Here is a 7,949-nt window from a genome sequence, read left to right as displayed (position 1 = left end):
CTTTCTGCCTGACCACAGTGCTCTCTGCTGACAACTCTGTCCATGCCAGGAACTGTCCAGAGCAGGATAGGTTTGCTATGAGGATTTGTTCGTACTCTGGACAGTTCCTGACATGGACAGAGGTGTCAGCAGAGAGCACTGTGGTCAGACAGAAAAGAACAACTCAACACCGACATAGCCTCCATAGTACGTCCTTTTATGAATACTCAGTGGTACACTTTAGCGGAACTTTCTGGTTCCTTAGGCACATTAAACGTCCCATGAGATGTCTCTTGCATTGCCTTTTTTAATGTTACCCACATTAGACATTCTGATTTAATAATCTTCTATGCAGTGCTTGTATATATATACTTATTTATTTATTGATATTATTTTCTGGGCTATTTTTTGTTTTTTTATTACTGTTGTTTTTATTAGTATTATTTATATATTTAATGTATTTATTTATTTTTCCATTATTTCTTAGTAACATATTAAATATAGCTCTTAATTATACTATAAATTTAAACCACATATTGGTATATAATACTTTGATATGTATACAAATTTATTCATATGCTCCTATATATGCTATTTCTTAATTGTATGTTGCTAATATACATTGTTCTTGTATTGAAATGCTTAATAAAATTTAGTTGAAAAAAAAAAAAAAAAAAAAAGAACAACTCAACTCCCTCTGTAGTATACAGCAGCTGATAAGAACTGGAAGGGTTAAGCTTTTTATATAGAAGTAATTTACAAATCTTTTTAACTTTCTGGCACTAGTTGATTTAAAAAAAATTTTTTCCAATGGAGTACCCCTTTAAAGATTTTTATTGTTTTTTTTTTTTTTACATTGAAATACTGCTCCCTCAACATTGCCGCCCTGGGCACGGGCCGCCATGTGCCATCGATAGGAGCTTCAGCACTGAGTCACTGCTTTTTAGCGCATGTTTTCCCCCCCAGCTCCCACTAAAGGGAAAAGCAATAGGGCTTTGGGCAGTAAAACAGTGTTTTGGACGTGAATTGGTAATGGTAAATTGGTTTGAAACAAATGTGGCGTGGTCACCCCATACACTGAATTTACTAAAATTTATAGAAAATAGTAATAGTGACCACTGCCGGCTCAGAGCTAGCGAAGATTTCCTCCCATGGCACGTGCCTCTTGAGAAATCTAGCGAACGCCTGTGCTGACGGGGAATTAACTACGACTGGCGCGTGAAACGCCGTTCTTAATAAATCTCCCCTCAGTCTTCCCTTTATACGTGTCCTCTATCTATGATCTATCCCTGGCTTTGTCTTTAATAATTGCAATTAAAAACCTGAATGTGTGAATGCAGCCTTACATAGGCCGATTGGGGGCATAGAATGGCCACACAAGTAGTCGCTCATGCACCAATCATTGTCATTACAGTTGGATGCACATGTACCTGTTCACACTGGGAAATGGGTTGCCAAAGATTTTATGGACTCTAGGAAAAAATGCACCGAGCCCGTAATTTAGCATTCGCTCATTCATTGGTTGATCACAGGGCCTTGTAAACAGGACAAGCATTTATTCTGTTTATTGTATTATACTCGATTGCAGTGGTCTTCATCCTGCGGACCTCCAGATGTTGCAAAACTACAACTCCCAGCATGCCCGGACAGCCGTTGGCTGTCCGGGCATGCTGGGAGTTGTAGTTTTGCAACATCTGGAGGTCCGCAGGTTGAAGACCACTGCTCTATTGTCATTTACTATATCGGAACAAAAATTGACAAAACATAACATAACATAAATTAAAACACTAGTGTTTCCCAACTAGTGTGCCTCCAGTTGTTGCAAAACTACAACTCCTGGGCATGCTAGGAGTTGTAGTTTTGCAACTTCTGGAGGTCCGCAGGTTGAAGACCACTGCTCTATTGTCATTTACTATAACGGAACAAAAATTGACAAAACATAACATAACATAAATTAAAACACTAGTGTTTGCCAACTAGTGTGCCTCCAGTTGTTGCAAAACTACAACTCCTGGGCATGCTAGGAGTTGTAGTTTTGCAACTTCTGGAGCTACGCAGGTTGGAGACCACTGCTCTATTGTCTTTTACTATAACGGAACATAATTTGACAAAACATAATATAACATAAATTATAAGACTAGTGTTTCCCAACTAGTGTGCCTCCAGTTGTTGCAAAACTACAACTCCCGGGCATGCTGGGAGTTGTAGTTTTGCAACTTCTGGAGGCACACTAGTTGGGAAACACTAATTATAAGCACATTTTATAGAAAGCAGGGCCCTGGGCGACAAGCAAAGTAGAACTCCACTTTTCTTGTACAAAATACTGCCACAGAATGCTTAAAGGGGCACTGATTTAAGCACTAGCACTGATATGTCAAACGTTTTGATCGGTCGTGCTCTGAGTGGTCAGACCGCGACCGATAGCTAGAACTAGCTGGGAGAAGAGCGTGCTTGTACCAACAATTGGTCAGAGATTTTTAGCACTCAGACCCTGACCGATCAAAACATTTGGCATCAAAAGTTCTTTTGTAGCGACAGCTACACTTTAAACAATACATCTATTCAATGTCCAAATGACACCGCCAAACAATATCTAAATGATACAGTGTAAAATAATAGTGCCATATAGTGCCCATATAACACTGTTCAATCCTATGGAAATTCCAAACATTGTAAATTCTCTAACTTGCCAATACCCACAACTATCTCTGCTTAGATCAGTATTTCCCAACCAATGGGCCTCCAACTGTTCCAAAACTATGCTGCTGGGAATTGTAGTTTTGCAACAGCTGGAGGCACCCTGGTCGAGAAACACCGCCTATGTTAATATACTCAGCCATTGGCCTTGTGTCCATACAGGTGTCCTGGAGCTTTTACAAATGCTTTAAGTACTATCTGTCATTTAGGAAATAGCAGAGAAGGATTTGTGTTTCCTTTCACAATTGGTGCCGCACTTCTGCATGCAATCAGCTCTATAAATCTTACAGGCACCTATAGATATCTGTTCACACTGATAAGTCATAACACAGGGGATCTGTCTCCTCTCAAGTCTATGTGAGGGATCCTCTTCTAGTACTCACACTGGTATATATCATGCGGCCTCCCTTGAGTTTGGGGCTGCACATTGCTATGTGTGATGTACACTGGTAGAATGGACATTTATTTTTAGAAATAAAAAGCTGATTAATAAACAAGTAAAAATAAATAAACCTAAATAAATAAACAAAAAGGATTAAAGTGTACCTGTTGTCACTTTTTTAATATAATGTAGATACCATTATATGTATATTTGTAATATACATTGGTTAAAAAATGTGTATATTTTTGTCCCTGCAGCTATTGCCTGTGTGTCTCTATGAGGAGTCCAAATACAGGAAGTGAGGGTGGACAAGCAGGACTCTGTACACATAGGACAAGCAGGACTCTGTACACTGACGACAAGCAGGACTCTGTACACTGAGGATAATCAGGGCTCTGTACACATAGGACAAGCAGGACTCTGTACACTGAGGATAATCAGGGCTCTGTACACTGAGGATAATCAGGGCTCTGTACACTAAGAGAAAGCAGGACAGTGTGCACTGAGGCTCTATAACATGCTGCTGGCTCACACATCAGGATGATTGACAAGCCAGGAGCCTGTACAGAGTCCTGCTTCTCCTGCCCTCACTTCCTGTATTTGATCTCCTCACAGAGACACACAGGCAATAGCTGCAGGGACAAAAATATACACATTTTTTAACCAATGTATATTACAAATATTCATATAATGGTATTATCTACATTATATAAAACGTTTTTGTTGATGACAGCTACACTTTAACATGCTGACGGTCTTGCTGGTATCTAGCACCCTGGGCACATGCTCTACCAGCTATTCTCCTAGCACAGTGGTCTCCAAACTGTAGACCTCCAGTTGTTGCAAATCTACAACTCCCAGCATGCCCAGACAGCCTTTGGATTAGCTTATAGATGTTCTTCCTGGTATCTAGCACCCTGGGCACATGCTTTACCAGCTATTCCCCTAGTACAGTGGTCTCCAGACTGCGCACCTCCAGTTGTTGCGAAACTAAAACTCCCAGCATTCCCGGACAGCCGTTGGATTAGCTTGTTGATGTTCTTCCTGGCATCTAGCACCCTGGGCACATGCCCTACCAGCTATTCACCTAGTACAATGGTTTCCAGACTTTAGACCTCCAGTTGTTGCAAAACTACAACTCCCAGCATGCCCGGACAGCCGTTGGATTAGCTTGTTGATGTTCTTCCTGGTATTTAGCACCCTGGGCACATGTTCCTGGGCACATCAGCTATTCACCTACAAGTCCTACAACAAATTCACCACCTTCAAAATATGCTACTGCTGAGCACAAATAAATACCAATCCTATAGAAAAAGGGTAGATATATTAAGCTTATAGATTCTTTGAACTTTAAACTAGTACAATGGTTTCCAAACTGTGGACCTCCAGATGCTGCAAAACTACAATTCCCAGCATCATGCCTGGACAGCCAACGGGAGTTGTAGTTTTGCAACAACTGGAGGTCTGGAAACCATTGTACTAGATGAATAGCTGCCAATCCTATAGAGAAAGGGTGGGCTAAACCAATAGTAGATAATACATATTCTTTATTGACATATAAACATACAATATAAAATACATGAAAACACACAACACGACAAAAAGTCCTGCAGGGAAATGGCAGGCTAAAAATAGTGCAGAGCAGTAATTTTTTGCTGTGCACTATTTTTAGCCTGCCATTTCCCTGCAGGACTTTTTGTCGTGTTGTGTGTTTTCATGTATTTTATATTGTATGTTTATATGTCAATAAAGAATATATATTATCTACTATTGGTTTAGCCTACCCTTTCTCTATAGGATTGGCAACTATTCATCTAGTACAATGGTTTCCAGAGCTCCAGTTGTTGCAAAACTACAACTCCCAGCATGCTCGGACAGCTGTTGGCTGTCCAGGCATGCTGCTGGGAATTGTACTTTTGCAACATCTGGAGGTCCACAGTTTGGAAACCATTGTACTAGTATAAAGTACAAAGAATCTATAAGATTATTATTATGATCAAACACAATTCTATAAATTCTATTCTTCATGGAAGTTTATCACGTTGTACAGAATTTGCCAAGCTATGGACAATAATTCACTTGGAATAAAGGTAGAAGCCTTGAATTTCCTGGTTGCAGAGTTTTAGTAAATGATGGGAAGTATAACTAATAATCTGTATATTCATATCCATTTCATGCACAGATATAAAAAAAATGGCTCATGTTTATTATTATTAACTTTATATATATATATATATATATATATATATATATTTGTGGTGGTAACTGCACATCTAAAATTGGACTGAAATTGACCAAATTTGGGCAAATATTTGCATCATTTGTCTACTTAGGAGGATGTGGATGAGATGTATATACTGTATACATATAGAGGAAGATTTATTAAAATCCATACATAGGAAAAGCTGCCTAGTTGCCCATAGCAACCAATCAGATCTCTTATTTCATTTTTAACAAGGCCTCTGCAAAATGAAAGTAGCAATCTGATTGGTTGCTATGGGCAACTGGGCAAGTTTTCCTTTGCACAGGATTTGATAAATCTCCCCAATAGGCCATGTTCATATATAGCGTAAATTCCCACTACGTATTTTCCAAGTGGAATTCTGCCAAAATAATTAACATGTTTTTTCTTTTTGTAGAGTCCACTCTAAAATACATCACTGTCTATCGAGACTGCACATTTCCGAGTGGTCCTAGTGCCGGCTTGTTTTGCCCTTAAAGGGGTTATCCAGGAAAAAAAAAAATTATATATCAACTGGCTCCAGAAAGTTAAACAGATTTGTAGATTACTTCTATTGAAAAATCTTAATCCTTTCAGTACTTATGAGCTTCTGAAGTTTAGGTTGTTATTTTCTGTCTAAGTAATCTCTGATGACACGTGTCTCGGGAACCGCCCAGTTTAGAAGAGGTTTGCTGTGGGGATTTACTTCTAAACTGGGCGTTTCCCGATACACGTGTCATCAGAGAGCACTTAGACAGAAAATAACAACCTTAACTTCAGAAGCTCATAAGTACTGAAAGGATTAAGATTTTTTAATAGAAGTAATATACAATTCTGTTTAACTTTCTGGAACCAGTTGATATATAAAAAAAAGTTTTTTCCTGGAATACCCCTTTAACCCCTTAAGGACCAAGGACGTACCGGTACGTCATTGGTCCTGCTCTTCTGATATAACGCGGGGTTACACAGTAACCCCGCGTCATATCATGGCGGGCCCGGCGTCATAGTGAAGCCGGGACCCGCCTCTAATAGCGCGCAGCGCCGATCGCGGCGCCGCGCGCTATTAACCCTTTAGCCGCGCGCTCAAAGCTGAGCCGCGCGGCTAAAAGTGAAAGTGAAAGTTCCCGGCTAGCTCAGTCGGGCTGTTCGGGATAGCCGCGGCTAATCGCGGCATCCCGAACAGCTGACAGGACAGCGGGAGGGCCCCTTCCTGCCTCCTCGCTGTCCGATCGCCGAATGACTGCTCAGTGCCTGAGATCCAGGCATGAGCAGTCATGCGGCAGAATCGTTGATCACTGGTTTCTTATGAGAAACCAGTGATCAACATAGAAGATCAGTGTGTGCAGTGTTATAGGTCCCTATGGGACCTATAACACTGCAAAAAAAAAGTGAAAAAAAAAAGTGAATAAAGATCATTTAACTCCTCCCCTATTAAAAGTTTGAATCACCCCCCTTTTCCAATAAAAAAAAAAACACAGTGTAAATAAAAATAAAAATAAACATATGTGGTATCACCGCGTGCGGAAATGTCCGAATTATAAAAATATATCATTAATTAAACCGCTCGGTCAATGGCGTGCGCGCAAAAAAACTCCAAAGTCCAAAATAGTGCATTTTTGGTCACTTTTTATATCATTTAAAAATGAATAAAAAGTGATCAATAAGTCCTATCAATGCAAAAATGGTACCGTTAAAAACTTCAGATCACGGCGCAAAAAATGAGCCCTCATACCGCCCCATACACGGAAAAATAAAAAAGTTATAGGGGTCAGAAGATGACAATTTTAAACGTATTAATTTTCCTGCATGTAGTTATGATTTTTTCCAAAAGTCCGACAAAATCAAACCTATATAAGTAGGGTATCATTTTAATCGTATGGACCTACAGAATACATATCAGGTGTCATTTTTACCGAAAAATGTACTACGTAGAAACGGAAGCCCCCAAAAGTTACAAAACAGCGTTTTTTTTTTCAATTTTGTCGCACAATGATTTTTTTTCCCGCTTCACCATAGATTTTTGGGCAAAATGACTGACGTCATTACAAAGTAGAATTGGTGGCGCAAAAAATAAGCCATCATATGGATTTTTAGGTGTAAATTTGAAAGAGTTATGATTTTTTAAAGGCAAGGAGCAAAAAACGAAAATGCAAAAACGGAAAAACCTCCGGTCCTTAAGGGGTTAATTTCAAGTAAATAAAATGGTGCATGCAATCAAAAAGAGACTGCATGCAATCAAAATGGACTGTTAATTTTGTGGTACCCAAATCCCATGGTTCAGCCCTATTAATACTCTGAAAATTTTACATATACTTTATAAAAATTGATCAACCACAGTCACTTATTGAGTACTTTGGTGTATTAAACTCAATAAGCATGTTGTTAGTATGCCATGGTATACATCAGCAATCTTTTTTGACAGGTTGCCAACGTATTCTCTGAGCGTTCAGGGAAAACATGTGACACAGCTAAATATGTGGAAAAAAAAATTTCAACAATTCTACTTAAAAAGACATGTTGTATACAGAAAGTGAGCAAAATCCTAATGTAAAATGTTAGTATGTATACAATTAGTTTCACATAAAGTTGTGTTTTTCATAATATTATTATAATTGGTCTGTTGTATAGTATAATAGAAGATGATCAGTGTTGCATATTTTGATACATTTT

The sequence above is a fragment of the Hyla sarda genome, chromosome 6 (genome assembly GCF_029499605.1).
Source record: "Hyla sarda isolate aHylSar1 chromosome 6, aHylSar1.hap1, whole genome shotgun sequence".
NCBI classification, from domain to species: domain Eukaryota; kingdom Metazoa; phylum Chordata; class Amphibia; order Anura; family Hylidae; genus Hyla; species Hyla sarda.
Note: the sequence above shows the minus strand (reverse complement) of the source record.